At 42.2% G+C, this 22,612-nt stretch overlaps 1 protein-coding gene across 1 annotated transcript in view; it reads left to right on the top strand.

Annotated features, from left to right (window-relative positions):
- Positions 1-18,652: 18,652 nt before the first annotated feature.
- Positions 18,653-22,612, top strand: part of CLNK (cytokine dependent hematopoietic cell linker) — a 164,686-nt gene continuing 160,726 nt past the window's right edge. The window contains 1 exon segment of the mRNA XM_047799156.1: positions 18,653-18,884. The gene's annotated coding sequence lies outside the window, so the exon portion shown is untranslated.

The raw sequence follows: 22,612 nt of genomic DNA, 5'->3' as shown, positions 1-22,612 counted from the left end.
ATCCATCTTGCTCTTCCCACCTGCACCTTCTTTCTGGTCCTTGGCACCTGGACAGTTGTCAGAGTCTCCTCAGTGGTCTCTTTGCTTTGGGTCCCCACTTTCTTCTCTAGATACAGAGACTCTCCTTCACATCACCTCTAAATGACCTCATGGATAAAGGAGTTGAAATTATGCCACTCCTCTATATACAGTTATTCAATGGCTGCTTGTTAATGAGGCAGGGACCTTTGCCTGGAAGGGGCAAAATAAATATGCTGAAATGTCTTGCCTCCCTCCTTGGCATCGGGGTCTTCTGCCTGTTTGTCACAGGCACCCCAAGCTGTAGGTTTCCAGCCCTGCCTTGTCTTCTTGGTCCCCTTTTCCCCTAAGTAGGTAGCTCTCTCTACATGCAACGGACATCCTCTGACTGGTTAACCATTTCCTCCCCTGCTGACCACTAGGTGAGGGTGTTAGGACAGCAGGTAAGTGTGTGGACTCTTGAACCAGTCTACCTGGATTCAAATCTCAGGTTATAAAACCTGCAGTATGACTTCATGTTGCTCACCTTTCCGTGCCTCAGTTTCCCCATCTATAAGATGGAGATGATAGTTAACTTACAGAGTTATTATAAGGACCAAGTGAGCGACTATATGTGAAGCCATTATTAAGGTGGCCCATGGCAGGTGCTGTGTAAATTTTTAATATGATCAATTCCCATATATTACCCGGTTCATACCCAAACCTTTATCTCCCTATTTGCTCATAAACCAAACAACCTCATCTATTTTCAGTCTCTTACCTCACAGCAAGTTCCTTGAGAGCAAGGACTGGGTTTATTTGCCCTTCTAGCCTCTAACACAAGACTTGGCAAAGACCAAGGGTTTAGTAAAGGCATATGTAGTAGCAAATAATACCTGTTTTCCTCTGTGTTCTCAAACTGGTAAAGAGGATCTGGGAGACACAACATTTGATATAGGACATTTAACCACACCGGTTAGGACAGAGGCAAGGGAGGAATATTCTCAAGGAGAGAATTTTGGTTTATGTCCACGGGCAAGAGATGCAGCCAAGCCTGAAGGAGACAATGTCTGATTACAATGTCTGACTTGAAGCATTTCCTTGTCAAAGTATTGAAAAAGAAATGAAACAAATATATCTTACTCATGGCCAGGAAAGTTGGATGGTGGTAGCCTCATGGATATCTTTATGGAAGAAATGGAAGAATTAATTGAGGGCTTAAAGAAATTTGACTAGGCAAAGGTTAAAACTGGCAAAACAGTTTATAGACACAAAAAGTGATCACCATTTTTCAGCCAGTTGAAATCACTGTAATTTTCTAAAGTGTTTTAAGCAGTAAACCAGTTAAATGACTTAATGTCTCAATACGAAGCCTCTGGGTAAATATACAATGATGTACATATTCTGCTCTAGTATTTGCATATTCATATTTTTATGGTCTACACAAAACTGCATTTCTTTTACTTTATGAAGGACATGGAAATTTTTGTAGGTAGTTTCTTCCACCCATGCTTGTTGTCTTACCAACCAGTATAAGAATCTAAATTCCTAACTCCCACCCCTCTGGGTCCACCAAGTTTCATACTGAGGCCATACCTCCCAGGCTGCTCGTGGCCAATGACAGAGCACAGTGGGAAGGCTAGTGTAGCATCCTTGCTTCCCAACCTAGAATTCCTCTTATAGCTGACTGTGGCTGGGGAGCCCCCTTCAGCATAGCCAAAATTCTTAGAATGTGCCGCCGTCCAAGGCACTTCCTGCCACATCCTTCCTTCCCCCTCTCCTTCCAAGGTATCAGACAGCATCACAGTCTGCACAGTCTCCTGCCTACCCCCACTCCCTTCCTCTTTATCCTCCAAAGGCATAAATAGGTAAATTCTAAGTAAATCTCTTGCAAGCCGATGCCCATCTTGGCATCTGCTTCTCGGAGGATCCGTACTAGCACAGATGACTTCCATCTTGTGAAATGAGCTAATGAGGTCTTAGCCATCCAAACCTACAGGCATCTGTTGCCTAGGAAATGGTTTCACACTGTAATGGTTAGGCCCATGTACTTTGGAATCAGAATGACCAGGGTATGAGCCCTACTTGCCAGTGGTATGATCTTAAGGAAGTTTTATAACCTGCCCTGAGTCTCTACTTCCTGATCTGTTGAAAAAGTCATGCTCAACCACAAGCGATATTTGTCCCCCAGGGACATTTGGCAATGTCTAGAGACAGTTTTTGGTTGTCACAACTGAGGAACTAGAGCGAGAGGAGGTTGTTGCTACTGATGCCTAGTGGGTAGGAGCCAGGAATATTGCTAAATATCCCTCAGTACACAGAGCAGCCCCTCCCAACACACACACACACACACACACACAGCAAAGAATGATCCAACCCCAAATGTCCACAGCACTGAGGTTGAAAAACTCCAATTCAAAAATCTGTTGTTGGAATCCAATAGGATCACTTGTTCAATAGCTGTCATTTCTGCTCCCCTTTCCCCTTGTAAAATCCACACCGGCAAGGACTGGATGACTCTAGATCAATATTTGGTATCATCAATGACTAGAACATAGAAGGTACTAAATAAATTATTATGAATTGAAATATTTATCAAGTAAGTGCAAACTAACAAGTGGTAGCTCTTATTATAATTATTATATCGTTTTGTAATACTATTATCACTGTTACCATCATCGTCGTCACTGTCTTTCCAGACCCTGGCTCAGTTCACGGGGCACAACCGGTCTTCAGTATTTGTTGAATGAAGGAATGGTGAACGAATGAGAAATGAAGGGGTATTTACTCATTAACCACTAACGTGTGTGCTTTGGAGAAACATTGGAAACTCTTGGGAAACAGGCCCAGGGTTTTTCTTTTTTTCTTTTTATTTTGTGCTGAGAGGAATTCTGTTCGTCAAAGAAATGACTTGAGAGGATTGAGACCTCAACTAAAGCCAGAGTCAGGACCTGACTCAAAGTCATGTAGAGTTTAGGACGCACATCTTGCTTGGTTTAGGCAATCAATCAATAAATAATAAATAAATAAATTCCTTTAAAAGCCATCTCCACCAAATAGAGATGAAGCATTTGCCTTGGAGTCAGGAGGTCTGAGCTCTAGCATGACCACTGCATTCAAGCTGCATGATTAACAACTCACGTCTCTTCTTAGAGTCTCATGCTTCCTTACTGGTACAATTAAAAATAGGACCTACATCACAAGTTGGGTTCTGAGGTTTGAATGAGGTAATGAGTGTTAAATTTTTTGGAGACCGTGAAGCAATGTGAATGCCTAACAGGAACCCACCTAAGTCCCTGATGCAAAATAATGGATCATTCTAGGGTCTCCACAAAGTCACCATGGGCATTTATCTGGCATCCGAGTTAGGCTTGGATTCCTTCTCCAGCTTCACATACCAGGAAATCTTTTTAAATCACACTGAGCTTCTGTTTCCTATAGAATAATCCTATTAATCTCATAGCATTTACTGAACAATTATAGTGTTGAATGCATTATGTAGACTACCTCATTTAATCACCATTGCAATTCCACTTTCTTTACCCCCAAATCAGCACCTTCATCTCTATCTCATGCCTTTAATCCTGAAAGTAGATTTTTTTTTCCCTTTGCTAAACTTGTTTCTTCTCTAATCCCTATTGAAAGGCCAAATACTTTATACATGGGTGTATTAATTAGGGTTCTCCAAAGATAGATAGATACATGACAGATGATAGATAGATAGAAAGATAGATATAGAGAAATAAAGATAATAAGGAATCAGCTCATAAAATTGTGGAGGGTACAAAATTAATGACGCCAAGCTCTGCTGTCAGCAACAGGGAGACCTGGGAGAGTCAAGGTGTCGTTCCCATCTGAGTCCAAAGGCCTGAGACCCAGGAGAGAATATGGTGTAGGTTATAGTTTGAAAGCTGGCAGGCTCATGCCCCTAGAAGAGCCAGTGTTTCAGTGCAAGTCCAGAGGATGGACAAGTCCAATGGCCCAGCTCAAACAGTCAGGCAAAAAGGGCTCCCTCCTGTTCAGCCTTTTGGTACTCATCCAGGTCTTCAAATGCTTAGAGAAGGCTCACCCACCTTGGGAAAGGCAATCTACTTTACCCACCACCTGGCGAAAATTCATCCCATTGTTGTTTAGCTCAGATAAGTTTTGAGTTCTGAGCAAAAATCTGTCTGTTTTAGCTTTTACCCCTGCGGTTCTATTTATATCACAGAAGTCAACACGCAACAATCAACACTTCTGCAGACCCCGTCTTCTTGGCGCGGCTTGACGATCGCAATTGTGAAGATGATTGATGGTACTTCACCAGGATATTTTTTTTTAATTTCTGTAACGCAATTAGCCTCATTTTATTTCTCAACCCACAAAAGCTGAAATAAAGTGTTCCTTGTCCAAATGAGTAGACCAAAATTGAGACACGGGCAGTAACTTTCTCAACGTCCCCAAGAGAGTGAAGAACCAAGTTGGGTTTTGAAACCATTTCTATGTGACTTCTAGCCCCTTCTCCACCTGCCATATTAGGTAGCTTTGCCCCAAAGTAGCCAACAGGAAAAAGATCAAAAGTACTGGAAGATGGCATGAAAAAAGAAAATAAATATATGACTGGGTCACTTTTCTGTACAGCAGAAATTAAAGGAACATTGCAAATCAACTATTCTTTTTATCTTTAAAAAAAATCAAAAGTAAATTTATCCTGTACACATACAGTGGTCCTGCTATAACAACATAAAGAATGTGTAAAGTGTGAGAAGATTTTGTTGAACCCTTGAATTTGAGAGTGAATTATTGGAAGAAAAGAGGCAATCATTATATATTCCCTCACAAGTTTATTCACTGCAATAATTTTGTTTTCACTGCACTGGTAAATACCACCAGTCACTTCTTTTGTGTACTGAGAAGATGAGTGGCTGACAATTCTTGGCTACCCCAAGGCTAATTCTGCAGGGAGTCTTCCTAATTAAGTCAGCTGTGCAGACTTTTATAGGGCTGTCTTAGTTCTTAAGAAGTCTACCTGTTTTAAGCATCCATGTCCCCAGACTTCAGATGTTAAATGAACTATGCAAAAGCTCAGCAATTCCTCACGGGTAACATTGGGGTGAAAGCAGGCATGGGGCCAACGGCAGTAAGATTGCTGTCCTGAACTTGGGTGGTAGACTCTGGTGATTCTACTGGCTTCTCCTGAATGGGCTTTACTTAAGATTTCTCTTGCAGTCGAATGCATCTGGAACCACTCGCCTGTGGCAGGGAGTGTTGAGGGTAGGTGTGCAAATCACAGTAGATTTTTCTCAGTTGTTCCAGGTAAATAAGATGCCCACTGTTCATCACATAATCTGCCCTTCTTCCTTGGTTTACCCTAGACTAGAGCACTGGCTCCCAGACTATACGGTGCACGAGAAGCACCAGGAGAATTTGTTTAGAATGCACATGCCGATACCTGAAGCCCAGAGACTCTAAATCATAGGTCTTGAGTGGAGCCTTGGAATCTGCATTTTAACGTGATCCAGTGAAAACACTGTAAAAACCAACCATAAAGGGAACCTGTATTAACGCTGTTTGCCATAAATCAGAGCTTAAGGCACTAATGGTTGACTACTTTATTAGAGAATTGGTCCTAGGGATGCTGGGATGACAGCAAAGTGGAATATGCCAGGCTAGGAGAGACTCCTCATATGAGAGGGCACTGACCTGGCTGAGCAGTTTATGTCAAACTCAAGTAATTATTCCATCTCACTCTCTCATGGTATTACCTTTCTAAGGTCTTCAGAAGCCACTCTGTTCTGGACAGCCTCTTGGGGTGGGGGTGGGGGAAGAAAGGGAAGAGCTTATCTGCCAGCTCCCATTCTCCAATGTCAAAGGAACCCCCAAGGGTTCTGACTCCCCTTTATTTCCAGTTGTTCTGCCTGGGCTCAGGTGAGTCCTGCTGCATTTCATGCTTCAGCAGCAACCACTCAGCATTAGAGGTAAGAGGCTCCAGGTGTGGTTCTCAGGCTGTGGGCTGGCAGATTGGGAGGTAGATGTGGAGTAGACCCGGCCAAGGAAGCTCCTGCACAGTGTGACTCTAGACAGATCTGGGTCTAAAAAAGTGTCTGGGAGTTCCCGTCGTGGATCAGCAGCAACAAACCTGACTAGGGTTCATGAGGATGCAGGTTCAATCCCTGGCCTCACTCAGTGTGTTAAGGATCCAGCATTGCAGAGAGCTATGATATAAGTCACAGATGCGGCTTGGATCCTGCATTGTTGTGGCTGTGGTGTAGGCCAGCAGCTGTAGCTCCAATTCCACCCCTAGCCTGGAAATTTCCATATGCTGTGAGCGTGGCCCTAGAAAGCAAAAAAACAAAAATCAAACAAAACCAAAAAAAAAAAACCACACACAACACACCCAAACAACAAATGGCCTGGCCCAGAGGACAAGAAGTGGTACTTGAAAGCCATCTGATACAGAGTCAAGGTCAACCTCTTCACTCCATCTTGAAGAAGAAACTCTAGGAGTTCCTGACGTGGTGTAATGGAATCTGCAGCCTTTTCTACAGCTCCAGAATGTAGGTTCAGTCCCCAGGTCAGCACAGTGAGTTAAAACCATTCTGTGTTGCTGCAGGTGTGGCTTAGGTCACAACTGCAGCTAGGATCTTATCCCTGGCCAGGGAACTCCATATGCCACAGAGGGGGGCCAAAAAAGAAAAAAAAAAGGAAGGGAGGGAGGGAGAAAGCAACTCTGATAGTGGCTGGAACAAAACGGAGTCAGAGGCCAACCTGTGGACTGAAATAGGGAAACTCTAAACTGGAAAGCCCTCTCTTCTCTCTTCACATGCATCTCTGTTTTGGACAAGAATGACTGAACCACCTGCCTTGAAAGCTGACCTGGACCAGTCTGGGGAAGAAGAAAGTGAGCCTTGAGAAGTTACTTGGGGGAGAGGGCTTTATTTTCCTTTTGGATCTCTTATCTCTGTCATGACAACATCCAGAAGGTCTTGCAGAGCCAGGATGAACATAAAAAGAGACAGGTAAAAAGCAGGCTACTGACTTAGTCTGGGAGGAAGAGTGGAGCAGAGACGGGCCTTGGAGTTGGCCAAGCATGAGTTAAGTCAAGGCCAGACCCAGCCACTTTCTGATTTTGTGGACACTTAAAACTCTCAAATTTCAACCTCCTTCTTTTAAATAGGGAGTTATGCTCACACACTTATGCCTAATACCTGGGATGGCAGAGGTGCTCCACTGGTCTGAGTGACTTCATTCCATACCTTCCAGCCCAAGATGTAGTCTAAATGTGAAAATGGTCCCACCTAGTTGAACAGATATTAAATAGAATTTGGAGATCTTGTATGAGTCAGCAAACAAAGGGGATGCATCGGGCTGTGCTTATACCACGGGTGCTTATGATGGCTCAAAAGCTGACATTGAAATTCAGGGTCCTGGGGGATGATTCAGGGATGGACCCAAGAAATGGTCCCCTCACCTCTATCACAACCAATAACAAAATCTGAGAAAGCGGGGCACTGTGTCAGGAAGACAGGGCAGCCCCTTGTGCTGAAAGGCCTGGAATATTTGAATGCATTATCTCAAGCGCTATTTCAACAGAGATTACAGCTGCTTTTCATAGGATCTCTGACCACCAGGGCTACAGAATGATTTTAAAGCTCCCCTCTACAGCACAAGGTTACGGTCTATCATATTTGCATTCCCCAAAATCTCAGATCGTTTATTTAAAATTACATTATAAACACAGTGTTTTGATGAGGATAAAAAATGTATTTGGGGCTGGAGATTTATAGTCTTGCAGTAGGAAAATTGTTTTTCTATGAGAATTTCCAAAATAATGGTATTTCAGAGTTATAAATGTATGGTTCTGAATTTGTATCCTAGCTCTGCAACAAGTACCACAAACGATGTGGCTTGCAATGACAGAAAACATAGAACATAGTTCTGGAAACTGGAAGTCCTGAATGAAGGTGTCGGCTGTGCCACGCTTCCTCCAAAGCCTCTTGTGCAGACCCCTTCCTTGCTTCTTCCGGCTCTTGGTAGCCCAGACATTCCTGGACTTATGGCAGCAGAACCTCAATCTCTGCTTCCATCTTCTGTGACGATGTTCTCCCTGTGTGTGTCTGCGTGTCTTCCCGAGGTGCCCTCCTTCTGTGTGTCTCTCTCTTCTTTTAAGAACATCAGTCATTTTGGCTTGGGGTTACCCCCATGACCTCATTTCAACTTGACTGTATCTGCAAAGACCCTATATTTGAATAAGCTCCCATTCTGATGTACCACAGACTAGGGCTTCTACACATCTCTTTGGTTAGTTTATTCAATCCATTACAGGCTTTAAAGCCAAAACATCACTGTACAAATCTAGTCTCTAATTTTACCATTTAACTTAATATACATTTGCTCCTAAGTCTTTCTCCCATCAACACCATCAGTCACGTTGCTTCTTACACGTTCTCATCCTGGTTATACCCATCGTTATGATATACCAGACTCAAGCAGCACCAGATAGATAGATAGATGCATCTATATACATCTAGATAGATAGATAATGGAAAATTACTCAGCCATAAAAAAGAATGAAATAATGCCATTTACAGCAACATGGATGGACCTAGAAATGTCACACTAGGTGAAATGAGTCATACAAAGACAAATATCGTATAGTAATTCTTGTATATGGAATCTAAAAAATATATACAAATGAACTCATTTACAAAACAGAAGTAGACTCGCAGACATAGAAAACAAATTTACAGCTACCAAAGGGGAAAAGGGAAAGGAAGGATAACTTAGGAGTCTGGGATTAACAGATACATACTACTAAAAACAAAATAAAATAGACAACCAGGACCTACTGTATAGCACAGGGAACTATGCTCAATATCCTGCAATGACACTTATGGAAAAGAATTTAAATCACTATGTATATAATATATATAACCCATATATATATATTATATATATATATATAACTGAATTGCTTGCAATGTACCTTAAACTAACACATTATAAATCAACTATACTTCAATTAAAAAACAAATACTAATTAATTTTTAGAAAGGAAACCCATGTAAACTGGGACAACCACTATGGAAAACAGTATGGAGGTACCTCCAAAAACTATGTATAGAACTACCATATGACCCAGCAATCCCACTCTTGGGCATATATCTGGACAAAACTTTCCTTGAAAAAGACACATGCACTCACATGTTCGTTGTGGCACTATTCGCAACAGCCAAGACATGGAAACAACCTAAATGTCCACTGACAGATGAATGGATTAAGACTATGTGGTATACATACACAAGGGAATACTGTTCAACCATAAAAAGAGCAAAATAATGCCATTTGCAAGCAACATGGATGGAACTAGAGATTCTCATACTAAATGAAGTAAGTCAGAAAGAGAAAGACAAATACCATATGATATCACTTATATCTGGAATCTAATATACAGCACAAATGAACCTTTCCACAGAAAGGAAACTCATGGACATGGAGGACAGATTTCGGTTGCCAAGGGGGAGGGGGAGGGAGTGAGATGGACTGGGAATTCGGGGTTAATAGATGCAAACTATGCCTTTGGAATGGATAAGCAGTGAGATCCTGCTATATAGCACTGGGAACTATAGTCACTTATGATGGAGCATGATAATGTGAGAAAAAAGAATGTATATATGTATGTGTGACTGGGTCACCCTGATATACAGTAGAAAATTGATGGAACACTGTAAACCAGTTACAATGGAAAAAAATAAAAATCATTAAAAAAAAAAAGGAAACCCAAATAAAGCAGCAGTTTTGCAAGCCCAACAGCTTCCCTGATGCACCAGAATTACTGATACTTCCTATCTGACATTCTATTGCATATACATTAGACCTATAATGAGAAGCATGTTCTCTAGCGAATTGATTAGAATGTACTCAATTCATAATGGGCAGTCTCTCAGTACAGGAGCCATGGCTTCATCTAAGCCCTGGTATTGATGATATAGATGCTTAATATTCAAATCATTTGTCATAAATTGAGGAATATCTCTTTTCCATCTGCTAATCCATAAACCTGAGCAAGTGCTGTTCCAGGAACAGAGCATGAGCAAGACAGATCAAGTCCAGGCCTCAAGGAGCTTGTATCAGTCCTTAGTTAATATTCATTGAGCACCTACTATGTGTCAGGGGCTGTTCTCTATGGCAGATTCCAAGAGGGACAACAGGCCATCTGCCTGATGCATGCATTTCAAGAGCTTTTCCTTCTTCTCTCCTTAAAGTGTCTTAGAATTCTTCCCTCCGCCTTTTGTATTTTCATAACCTTCCTCTTAGGATTCTAGTAGTCATGGGTTTCTAAAAATTTGTATGCTGAAATCCTACTCCCCAATGAGATGGTATGTGTCTGTGGGGCTCTGGGAGATCACTGTGACCACATGAGGTCATGAAGCCTCATGAAAGGTGTCACACCCTTAGAAGAATGACCAGAGAGCTTGCTTCCTTCCTCTGCTCCCCACGCCGTGCGAATGAAATGAAAAGTCGTCAATCTGCACCCTGGAAGAGGGCATTCCACAGAGCCTAACCATGCTGGTCCCCTGATCTTGAACTTCCAGCCTCCAGGATTGTGAGAAAAAAAGAAATGTCCATTGTCGATCAGGAGCCCCACTCTATGGAACTTTGTTACAGCAGCCTGAGCTAAGACTCTAGACTTCTTCTGGCTGCTATAATATATCTCTAGGATTTTCCACAAGAGGTCATTAAGGATCGCTGTTCCTACTGCCTCTCAGAAAATCCCAGAGAGGTGGAAGCTTACAACCACAGGGTTAGCAGATTGACTGCGCAAACAAGTCTGGCATCGGCAACGGAGTCACTGAGCCACCAGCTTTGCAGCTGCCAATTGTGCCCTCTGTCCCGACTTTATCCTTCACTGTGCTTCTGTTTCCTCCTTTCAAAGATGGAAACACTACTGTTTAGAGATCTAAGCTTGTCTTTCTCAATGGTTTACCAGCTGTGATTGCAGGCAAGGCTTATAATCGAAACTCTTTGAGTCTCAAAATTTATGCTGAGGAGCAGAAGCACCATGGACTAAGATGCAAAGGAAGGAAAACAAGGTTTAGGAAGAGAGTCTGAAAATGGTAACTACTCTACGTATATCAGCTATTAGTATTCTTATTTGCCTGAGAGAGCAGAGTAATTCTGGTTTCTTCCTCCTTCCTTCTAGAAAGAAGATATTTAAAACAGAAAGAGAGAGAGAGAGAGAATTAAAGAGATTAGAAACCCTGTCCCAAGGAGAACAGACTTGTGGTTGCCCAAGGAGGGGGGCTGGGGTAAGGATGGAGTGGGAGGGTGGGGTTAGCAGATTTGAGCTATTATATGTGGAGGCAATAAATGGTGAGGTCCTGCTCTATAGCACAGAGAACTCTATTCAATGTCCTCTGCTATATCATAATGGAAAGAAATATAAAAACGTGTGTGTTTGTATGTATATACGTATATAGTTGTATGTATGCATGTATATATACAGATGTCACTTTGTTGTATAGCAGAAATTAACACAACATAAATCAACTATGCTTCAATTAAGAAAAACGTCCGGTTCCAGCTTTAAAGCCAAAGGTCCAACTTCCTTTCAGATGTTGCCCTTGGCTTCTTTTCTCTCTTCCACTCTGAGCCCTGCCTTGTCCCTCTTCCCCCCGCCCCAAGAGACCATTAATCACACAGGCTAAGTGAAGCCCATCCAGGATCCCACAGTGATGGTCACGCTATTTTCTTTTTTCTTCATCTGATTCTTGCCTCAAGACCTAAATTCAACCCATGCGAAGACAGATGGCATGAGGCCCGTGGCCCTGCCAATTTAGCGACCCTGGCAGTGATTCAGGCCCTGAGGGGAGAGGGAGTGATTTTGCCCACATGGTCTAAAAATACGACAGTGTTTTTAACCTCTGGGAAAAGTGTTTGGCAAACAACCTATAGCAGATTTGTGTGTGTGTGTGTGTGTGTGTGGATGATGTCACATCCTGAGCCAGATTTGGCTCAACAAGGTTCTGCTCAAGACAAATGGCCCACATTTAAATGTAGAATTAGGGGATGTAACTATGCTGGTCTGGCAAGAGATTTGGCTCAGAGACTGGAACCTGGACCACTGTTTTGGTTCTTCCCCCAACTCACCATAGTGGTTGGTGACTTCACCTCAAGAGGACTCCACTTCCTCCTTTTGAAATGAGAGGTGTTTGACAGAACTGCAGTGCTTTAAATTCTTTACATTTGTCCATGGCGAAAAGGTTTATAGCATCGTCAGTACATAACATATATTAAAAGTTTCCGTAGAGTATAAACAGGGTTGAAGTACATCTGGACCTTTTCATTTTACAGGAGGCAAAGTGGGACCAACAGAAATCGGAAGAAAAGTTACTCTTGTCTCTTTATTCCACATTCTGGTTTGATTTTTTTTTCTTTCTTGCTTTGATTTTAGGGCTGTACCTGCAGCACATGGAAGCTCCCAGGCCAGGGGTCAAATCAGAGCTGCAGCTACCAGCCTATACCACAGCCACAGCAATTAAGGATCCAAGCCACATCTTCGACATACACCATGGCAGCACTGGATCCTTAACCCCCTGAGCAAGGCCAGGGATCAAACTCGCATCCTCAGGGATCCTAGTTGGGTTTGTTAACTGCTGAACCACGAAGGGAACTCTCTCCAGTTTGATTATGGTATAATCATTGATCTCTTCAACCCTAGTCATTTCCTCCAAAACTGTGGAGAAGTCTTACCTTCCTATACATGGTAAGAAAAGGTAAAACACATCAATAAGTAATAACTTTGGCTGAAACATCTTATAATATCCAGAACCTTGAGCTATAACATAGCTGAAAGGGCCTCAAGTTTGGCAACTTGGCTCCTAATTTTGCCCATAAATGAATTTTAATGTTATAAATGTTATAAAAATAGATATTTCCAGTTTATTCAGAGAAAGATATATGCAAAGAATGATAAAAGAGTCAGACTTTGCTGTTTCAGAAAAATTAGAATTAAAAAAGTAGCATACATGAACAAAATGAGAGGTGGGTCTCTGGCCAGTTCAGTTCAACTCTTGCTGCAAGGTGATGCAAGGCAGGTTCTTGGCATTGTGATGGATTCCCAGATGAGAAATAACTAGTCTCTCTCAAGAAGCATATCCTTTATTAACACATATATACCCCCAAAGCTCATCCCTTGGTTCCTTCCACTCAGGAAACTTCTCTCCAAAGCTATACTTGGCTGGGTTCTTTTCACCACTCAGGCCTCAGCTGCAATGTCACTTCTGCAAAGACTCAAGCCCAGACCACCTTATATAAGAAACCCCAACTCCATGTATCTCAGACCACTCTCTCTCCTCTTATCTGGTATAATTCCTTCATAACACTGCACTTTCACCTACATATTTTTAATCACTGGCATGTCACCAGGTATAATAGCCTCTGCCACCACCTATACCTTAACCTTGGTAGGAAAAAAACCACTAATGTTTTGGACCCATCATGGTGCCAAAGCAGGAAAGGGACCCCTGGAAACATTGGGGACATTTAAATGAATCTATTGCCAGGGTGGTAATAACTTGGTGATTCTGAGATTCTGCTATTTTTTCAAATGGGTCAGAGCAATAATGACACCAACATGGAGGCATCAATGTGGTGCTTAGGTTATGCATTTATGCAAAGAGCTTAGAACCATGTCTAGTATGGAAGAGGGCTTAATTTTTCATGTTAGCCCCATGAGGCCCTCCCAGGGAAAAGTAATGTGATCTAAGCAATGAATTCATATTTCATGGGGATTCATTAATTGATAAACCACCTATCATTTCTGTGAATAACAAATTAAGGAGTCTAAGGAACCCTGGCCGAGATTTTAGGGAAAATTTCTTTTTACATTTACTTACCACTCCACCTCTGCGATTTCTAAAGAACTTGGGCATGGATGCAATGAAATTAGGCTCGGAGATAAATCCAAAGGGTAGGAACCACATTATGTTCCTAACCCTAACCCTAACTCTGACCCATGAACTACGACACTGAGTTTTGGATTTCCCTGTGTTTGGGTCTGCCTCCTTGTGGGATATATCAGGGTGGTTGGGCCAGGAAGCAGGGACCTTCTTAAGACCCCTTCTGGAAAGAACAGACTTCTATGGGAACAGCCCCACCTGCTTCAGCTCCCCAGATATAACCAGATGTTTGAATGTCAGTTGCATTTATGTCTGAGATTTTCCCCAGGAAGCCACCTCTTAGTAGCCAGGAAAATTGTCCAACAGGCAACACAGATCCAGGTGAAACAGAGTGTGTCTGAAATCCAACAGAGAACATGGCTATGGTTCTTCCCCTCCAAAAACACCAGCGTGATGCAAAAGGGAGAGCACAGCTATGTAGGGGGCTCGTGGGGTGTGTCCTGGAGGAGTTAGTAGGAGAGATGAGAGGAGAAAGGTGATCGACGTGGAGTGAGCCCCTCAGGGGTCCAGGGTGAGACTGCCTGAGGCACCCACGTAAGCAGGTGCTAAACTATAATGAGTCAGAAATGCTGGTGCTAATTAACTGAAGTTCAACACGGGAGTTCCCATATGATTGGTAAAAAAAAAAAATACAAAGATTTCTTTTTCCTTTTTTCTTTTTGGCCACCCTATGGCATATGGAGTATCCCCGCCAGAGATCATATCCCTGTCATCTCTGCCACAGCTGCTGCAACGCCAGATCCTTTAATGCATTGTGCCAGGCTGGGAATAGAACTGGCATCCCAGCATTGTTGAGAACACGCTAATCCCAATGCCCCACAGTGGGAACTCCAAAAACACAGAGTTTTATCCACTGCAGTAGACAGGTATCCTTAACTAGGAGTTTATAAAATAAACACACCTACTGAGATGGTGTTGAACTTTCTCTTGGGTTTGGGGTATGTCTGCATGTGTAAGTTGCACGGTGCAACTCCAGGCTTGACACCAGCCCGAAACCAACTGTGTGAGAGGAACCTGAACTTGGCAGTCACCACCGGCTGCAAGGAGGAAACCTGACACCACACGGGATAAGGATGCTTGCACAGGACCTGGAAATTTTGTATCACCTAAATTTGTCTTGTTCAAAAAAATTGCAAAAGAAAACTGGAGATACCAAGACTAAGAGAAAAGTGGTTGAGGTAGGTCAGGCTTTGCTTTTTTTTTTTTCTCCTCTGACACATTGTCTTGGCATTACAGAGAGAAAGGGAATCAAGAGTTAAATCTGTTTCTGCCTAGAATGGTTCTTCATAAGGAATCAAGTTCTCAAACGAAGCTAGGCATCAAATTTGCTTTGGGGATCAAATGTACATTAAAATGTAACCATATGTCAGAGAGTCAAAAATACATAAAAATTGCTTTCAAAAATAAATAAATAGGAGTTTCCATCATGGCTCAGTGGTTAACAAACCCAACTAGTATCTATGAGGACGCAGGTTCAACCCCTGGCCTCACTCAGTGGGTTAAGGATCCGGCATTGCCGTGAGCTGCGGTGTAGGTCGCAGACGCAGCTCGGATCTGGCATTGCTATGGCTGTGGTGTAGGCCAGCAGCTGTAGCTCTGATTGGACCCCTAGCCATATGCTGCAGATGTGGCCCCTAAAAAGACAAAAGACAAAATAAATAATAAATAAAATAAAGAATTTAATTTTTAAAAAATAATTTAAAGGTTTTCTTGATTTGGGGGCTGTCAAATAGTATCTCATTCTGGTTTAATTTCCATATTCTTCATTATAAATAAGACTGAGCATAAAAAAAGAAGAAATCAGTTTCTCTAGACAAATGTCAGTAAAGAAATAAATAAATAATTTAATTTAAAAAATAAATTAAAAGGGTTTCTTGATTTGGGGCTGTCAAATAGTATCTCATTCCGGTTTAATTTCCATTTTCCTCACTCTAAATGAGACTGAGCATGAAAAAAAAAGAAATCAGTTTCTCTAGAAAAAAGTATGTGATGGGTATACCTCTTGAGACCTCTCTATACTATTCTACAATTATAACAACATAAGAAGTTTAATAAGAGAACTTTTTCAAGAATAGCAAACACCTTCCATTTCTCCTCATGAATATCAAATTCCTAGAAGTTGAGAAAAATATTTAAACATCCATTTGAATGGATCCCACCTTGCTGACATGTTTTCTTACCTGCCTGTATGTGTGAGAATTTCATGATTCCGTGTGTTGAAAAATGCTATAAGGTTAGTAGGGTCACATTCCTTTTTAAAGGTGAGGAAATCAGTTAACTTACTGAAAAATCATTCAATTAATGGAGCCAGAAGGGATCTGAACTAAGCCAGGGTAACTCCAAAGCCTGACAATCTTGCTGCTCTGCCTCCTAAGCAGGTCTTGCAAGAGCCTTTCTTTCTCTCCATCCTGAGAACTACGGTCCTACTTGAACATGATTGGGCGTCACAATTCCTGCTTTGGGGCTTTGTTTGGTCTTAGTTTTTTCTCCTATCTTTCTTCCATATCCTTTCCCCAAGGGCTTCAAACCCTGGGTGGGCTACTCAGAAAGTAAAAACTAGATAAACTCATCATGGATAAACTCGCCATGGAGAGCATTAGCACAAGAATGTTCTATTCAGGAGTTCCCGTTATGGCTCAGCTGGTTAAGGACCCAACACTGTCTCTGTGAGGATGTGGGTTAGATCCCTGGCCTTGATCAGTGGGTTAAGGATCCAGCGTTGCCACACAGGTCACAGATGTGGCTCAGATCCAGCATTGCCACGGCTGTGGTATAAGCCCCAGTTGTACCTCCAATTCAACCCCTAGCCTGGGAACTTCCATATGCTGTAGGTGCAGCCCTAAAAAGAAAAAAAAAAAAATCCTATTCAGACTCACAGGCACCTCTAGACACGTCCTGCATTCTGCATCCTTTACTCACAAATGTGGGGGATCACTGATCTATTAGTATTTCTGGGCGATGCCTTAGAAGATCTGTGAGAGGCTCCAGGGAAACCAAGACAGCAGCTGTTAACCAGAGCCAGGTGTAGTCTGGCACACTCACCCTCAGAGTGAGCCTGATCACGCCCATTTTACATGTGAGACCCATCATAGTCAAGCGCCTTGCCCGCCACAAGGTAGACTCTCAGGAATCTATCTGGGTAATTTTGATCTGGTTCTCAAGACCCAAACACCTCTGGATTTTCCCAATACCCCCTAATGTGACTCAGCATCCCCAAACCCAGCAAACTCTGGTGGGGAAAGAGTGTGGTGGGCAAGAGATAAGGAGCCGTGAAGCAATTAACACAAAAGCAATTGTCAATGCAAATAGATGACTGTAGCACAGACAGCAGCAAAGAGGAAGACAAGGGCTGGCACTTGCGGGGCAGCCGGGCTCAGACGCGGACAGGAGGCCCCTGTCTCTCTAGCTGTGTCTGTGTTTTTGGCTTTCCAGGCGCCTTTTGCTTCTCTAGGTTCCGACTTGACCCCTAGCCCGGGAACTTCCATACCCCGCAGATGCAGATGTAAAAAGAAAAATAGTTAAAGTGAGGTGACGAGGATGGGCCCTAACCCAATGTGACTGATGTGCTTAACAGAAGAAAAAAGGGGACTCAGGGGAGCATGCTTTACAAAGTTGAAGACAGCCGTTTATTCTTCCCTCATGGCCCTCAAGAGGAACCAGACCTGCCAACGCTGATTCAGATTTCTAGCCTGCAACACGTTTCTGTTGTTTAGCCACTCGCTTTGTGGATCTTTGTCATCGCAGCCCCAGGAAACTAACACAGGTCCAGACCAAACGACCCACCCAACGGCAAACTAGGTAACATGGTTATTGCTTTAGCGGCTAATGCAGCAAAAGCTACGTGATGAAGTAGGTAAATTGTGGAATCTCCCTAGACTTCAGTTTTCACAATTACAAAGGGGATTTCACCATATTTTCCTCTCATGACAATCAGTAAGACTTAGTAGAATAATGCTCTCAAATTGCCCAGCACAGTACCTGGCATTTAAGCAACTTTAAATGAGAGCTTATTTTAGTGTTACCTTTGCAATGGATACTAAGTCAAAATCAGACCTCTGTACCCACGAAAATATAAACTTCTACCTTTGGTGATGTTTGAAATAATATTGGAATTCAGCATTATTTGATAAAAACATCAGTTTATATAAAACTAGAGTATCAAGTGGCGGGTACCAAGAGAACATCAGGCACTTGACCAGGACGTGCCGCCAGTTTAAGTGAACCATGTTCAAGGTGGAGCAAAATTAAAATAGCCTGAGTGTCTCATATGCGCCACGTCTTGATTTACATTAGTTTGTTCATTCCTTGATATTATCTCTAAAATACAAATATCACTATCCTTCAGTTATAGGTTGGAAACCAGGTGAGAAATAAACTGCAACTTGCCCCAAATCACATAACGAATGTTTAGTACAGCAGGAAGTAGAGACAGCCATTTCTCATCCCAGTTCCCAAGTCCATGTACCTTGCAGGGGGTGGGCAGTTCTCAGGAAGCCACTGGCAACATCAAATCACAAGATGTTCAGTTTCCCCTGCGCATGTGAAATAAGACTAGCAAAACCCAGATGCTTGCATGTTGCTTAGCAATCTGTTCTGGTAATTTCGAAGTGCCATATGAGGACACGGGGTGTCTTTAAGGATACCCTTCGTGTTAGGCAACCTCCACCTCCTACGGCTTCGTATATGGCCCTTGAACTCAAGAAGAGGAAGTCCCACCCGCACTCAGGTCACACCACCCAAGGTCTGTGGCTGCATCTCACAGGAAACCAAACCTAAAACGGACCTAGGAGGAGCCTTCTGCTAAAGGACAGTGCCCGACATTGAGAATAATTCAACCCCCTGCCCCTTGGATCACCGCCTTCTGGAGTTCTCCGCGATGCTGCCACGGACACCCCCGCACAAGGGACATCTCAGCACAGGGCCATTTTCGCTCCCCACGCTGCTCAGGTAAACTACACAGGCCAGCCCCATCTGAGTGGTCATCTCACTAGCATAAAGGATCATTAGGAAAGAGCTAGCACCAAGAATAAAAGGCTTTTCTAACATGGATTTCTGGGCTTCCTATTAAGCATTAAACAGGCATAAGAAACCCAGATCCCTTAATCCTTTTTAAATATCCTTTCATTCTGCTGCAAGAAGGAATCAAGATACCTACCCATAAAAAATTAGAAGATTAAATGTTTTCAATCTTCTCTTCCTCGAACTTGAACTGCCTAACCGTTGGCTACGAAAATCTAAAGGCCAGGCGTGTTGCTGGCTTCCTTGGCTGACCTTCATTGCAACAGCCACCTAGAAAGGCAGCCCCGACTCAAAGTAGGCTGTTGAAAGTAGACGTTCACTCTTGGAGACTGTGCGGGTGTGTATTTTTTTAATCTTATAAATTGAAATGACTGTATTTCTGTGTTGGTGTGGAGGAGTGTGTCCTTTGCAATCATGCTGACCTTTCACAGGGGCCCGAGAGGGAGAGTGGAGGTGGGGTAAAATGCCCAGCCTCTAGGGGTACCAGTAAGCATCTCTTCCAGATGCCTCTTCTTCTTGGAGAAAACAAATACTAAACTGGAGTAACTCTGAAAAGAGAAGTGTCAAGAAAGTACCTCTGCTTTAAAAGATACTGGTGTAGCTGACCTTTATCAGTGCTGATGTTATTACAAGGTACCAGCAGTACTTATAATGATCTCTCTGCACTGTTTATTTCTCTTCCATATTAGTTTGTTCATTTCTTGGTACAAATCGCTAAAATATATCAAGCTCATTGAAGCATTGCCATTCAATGATGCTGTTCCTTTGGATTCCCAAGGACCACCCAAACCACAGGGAACAGTCCTTTCAAAAGTCAGGAAGTCAATTGTAGGCCAGGCTAATTGGAGGTCAGCTGAGAAACAACAAAGCTTCAGGAACCCTCTGATAAATTTAAAATAAAATATGCCCTAGAGAAGCAAGAAGGGCAGCTGGTCTTTATTTAACCGTTTTTTTGCTTACCAGACAATATGCATTAACTCGTTTTATCCTTATACCCAATCTTGAGCACTAGACGTTTTTTCCCTGGGATAGAGATGAAGACTCTGAGTGGCCCAAGTCAACACTCAAGGTTGTGCCCCCACAAATGTCAGTGAGAGAATTCAACGCTACACTGATTTGCACCTCATTACGAATGCTATGAACGGTGGTCACTTCCTTTGCAGCTTTCTAGAGCTCAGTTTGAGTCCATTTCTGGAGTCTTTGCCACCAGCCCTCTTAATGGTGACATGTCTTTCTTTTCTCCAAGGAGCCCTGAGTCTATGAACAAGACCATTATTCTAAAACCAAAGGTTAGAGTTTCCTGTACCATCCAGCCCACTCCAGCTTAATACCCAAGACCTTGTCTTTCACTCACTTTGCCAGGAATCAGGTGCTGTCTTGGAAAAACTGTAGGATTTCACATCTGACTAAGCTGGCCGGGATCCAAACTCTGCAGCTTGACCAGATATGTTAGTTTGTTCCCTCCAGTCCTCCATTCTTGCACCTTTATAATAGAGCAAGATAGCATCACTTGTATTGACAACTGTAGCTTTAATGATATAATATTTATATTAAGTGACATATGGCATATATTTATTTTTTATTTAGTACTTATTTTAAACGAAATATAGTTGATTTACCATGTTGTGCCAATTTCTGCTGCACAGAAAATTGATATATGTGTATATATATAAACACATTCTGTTTTTAATATTCTTTTCCATCATAGTCTATCCCAGGAGACTGGATATGGCTTCCTGTGCTATACAGTAGGACCTTGTCGTTTATCCATTCTAAATGGAATAGTTTGCATCCACTAACCCAAAACTCCCAACTCATCCCACTCCCTCCCCCATCCCCCTTGGTAAGCACAAGTCTGTTCTCCGTGTCTGTGAATCTGCTTCCATTTTGCAGTTTCGTTTGTGCCATAGTTTAGATTCCACATGGAACTGATATTATACAGTATTTGTCTTTCTCTTTCTAACTTACTTCACTTGATACGAGAATCTCTAGTTGCATCCATGTTGCTGTGAATGGCATTATTGTGTTCTTTATGATAGCTTAGTAGTTTTAATACTGCTAAGTCCATTGTATATATGTACTACATCTTCTTAATCCACTCATCTGTCAACAGGCTTTTAGGTTGTTTCCATGTCTTGGCTGTTGTGAATGGTGCTGCGATGAACTTGGGCTGCATGTATCTTTTTGAATTGCAGTTTTGTCTGGATATATGCCCAGGAGTGGGATTGCTGGATCATATGCTAGATCATATAGGAGTTCTATATTTAATTTTCTAAGGAACCTCCACCCTGTTCTTCATAGTGATGGTACCAATTTCCATCCCCACCAACATCGTAAGAGGGTTCCCTTTTCCCCACAAACTCTCCAGCATTTGTTATTCGTAGACTTATTAGTGATGGCCATTCTGACCGGTGTGAGGTGGTAGCCCATTGTAGTGTAACTGTGGTATATAACTATTCTCTAAGGAGATTATTAAATAAAACATTCATAAATTTATCTGTATTAATAAATTCCATGCTGATTACAAGCATGCTTTAGGAATGAGACTAGAGCTTATGTGGGGTGAAGAAAGGAAAGTAATGGAGAAAGAACTAACTTTTATTGAGTACATGCTAAATATTAAATATATACCATACTGTAATATTTGGCATGGATGGGCAATGGGGTCCTACTGTACATCACAGGGAATTGCATGTGGTTGGGTCACTTTGCTGTACAACAGAAATTAAAGAAACATTGTAAATCAACTATACTTTAACCATATATATACACACATATGTGTATATACAGATACACACATATATATACACACACACCATAAATGACATAGCTTTGTACAGTCCACAGAGCCTTTGGACACTTTTTTAAAATTTAATGATCTTAGTAAAGTAGGCAGAGCAATATTACAAGTTAAAACTGAGTTTCAGGAAGTTGATGAGGATGAAGAGCCTGGTGATAAAGAGAGGAGGCTTTGAGATCAGTCAAAACTGAGTATGAATGTGGTGAGTTTATGTGTTTGGGAGTAAGTGGCTTGACCTCTCTGAGCTTAGGTTAGCTGTCGTTGGTGTTTTGTGGCTTGAAACAGGGTAGGTTAGCACACGTTACGGGTTGCGATGCGGATGAAAGCAAATGTGTATATAGTGTTTGCCACAGAGGAGACATTCGGGAAATGGATAAATGGCAGCTGTGCAGCAGTTGTTGCCAAGGTCACAGTGAGGAATGGAGCTAGATCTAGAAGTATCCCTTTATGAGTGCCACTACATAAAGCAGTTAGAGTCACCACCCCAGGCATGGCCAAGGCTCACCAAAACCTGAACTCTGGACAGTTGCTCCAAGCCATGCCTACCCATCCCAGCGTGAGAAAGATAGAGTGTTCAGAGTGGTTAAGTTACTAAACAGAGAAAAGTAATTGGATCTAAGGTATATGTAAGGTTTTTAACAGATTGAGTACATTTTCAGTGATTTGGGGAAGTTTTCAAGAAGACTGAGAAAATCAGGTTATATAGGTTAGATCTGAGTAGCTTAATAAGGAAAAATAAACATGAAGAACAGAATTGTGGGAAACAACTGTCCTAGGAATTTTCTGTGATGTTTGTTTCTTCTTGTTACTTTCATGGACAGAATACTTGGCGAATCATCACCATGCTTATTCAGCA

This window comes from Phacochoerus africanus, chromosome 10 (genome assembly GCF_016906955.1).
Source record: "Phacochoerus africanus isolate WHEZ1 chromosome 10, ROS_Pafr_v1, whole genome shotgun sequence".
Classification (NCBI taxonomy): Eukaryota; Metazoa; Chordata; class Mammalia; order Artiodactyla; family Suidae; genus Phacochoerus; species Phacochoerus africanus.
Note: the sequence above shows the minus strand (reverse complement) of the source record. Positions and strands in the feature narration are given on the sequence as shown.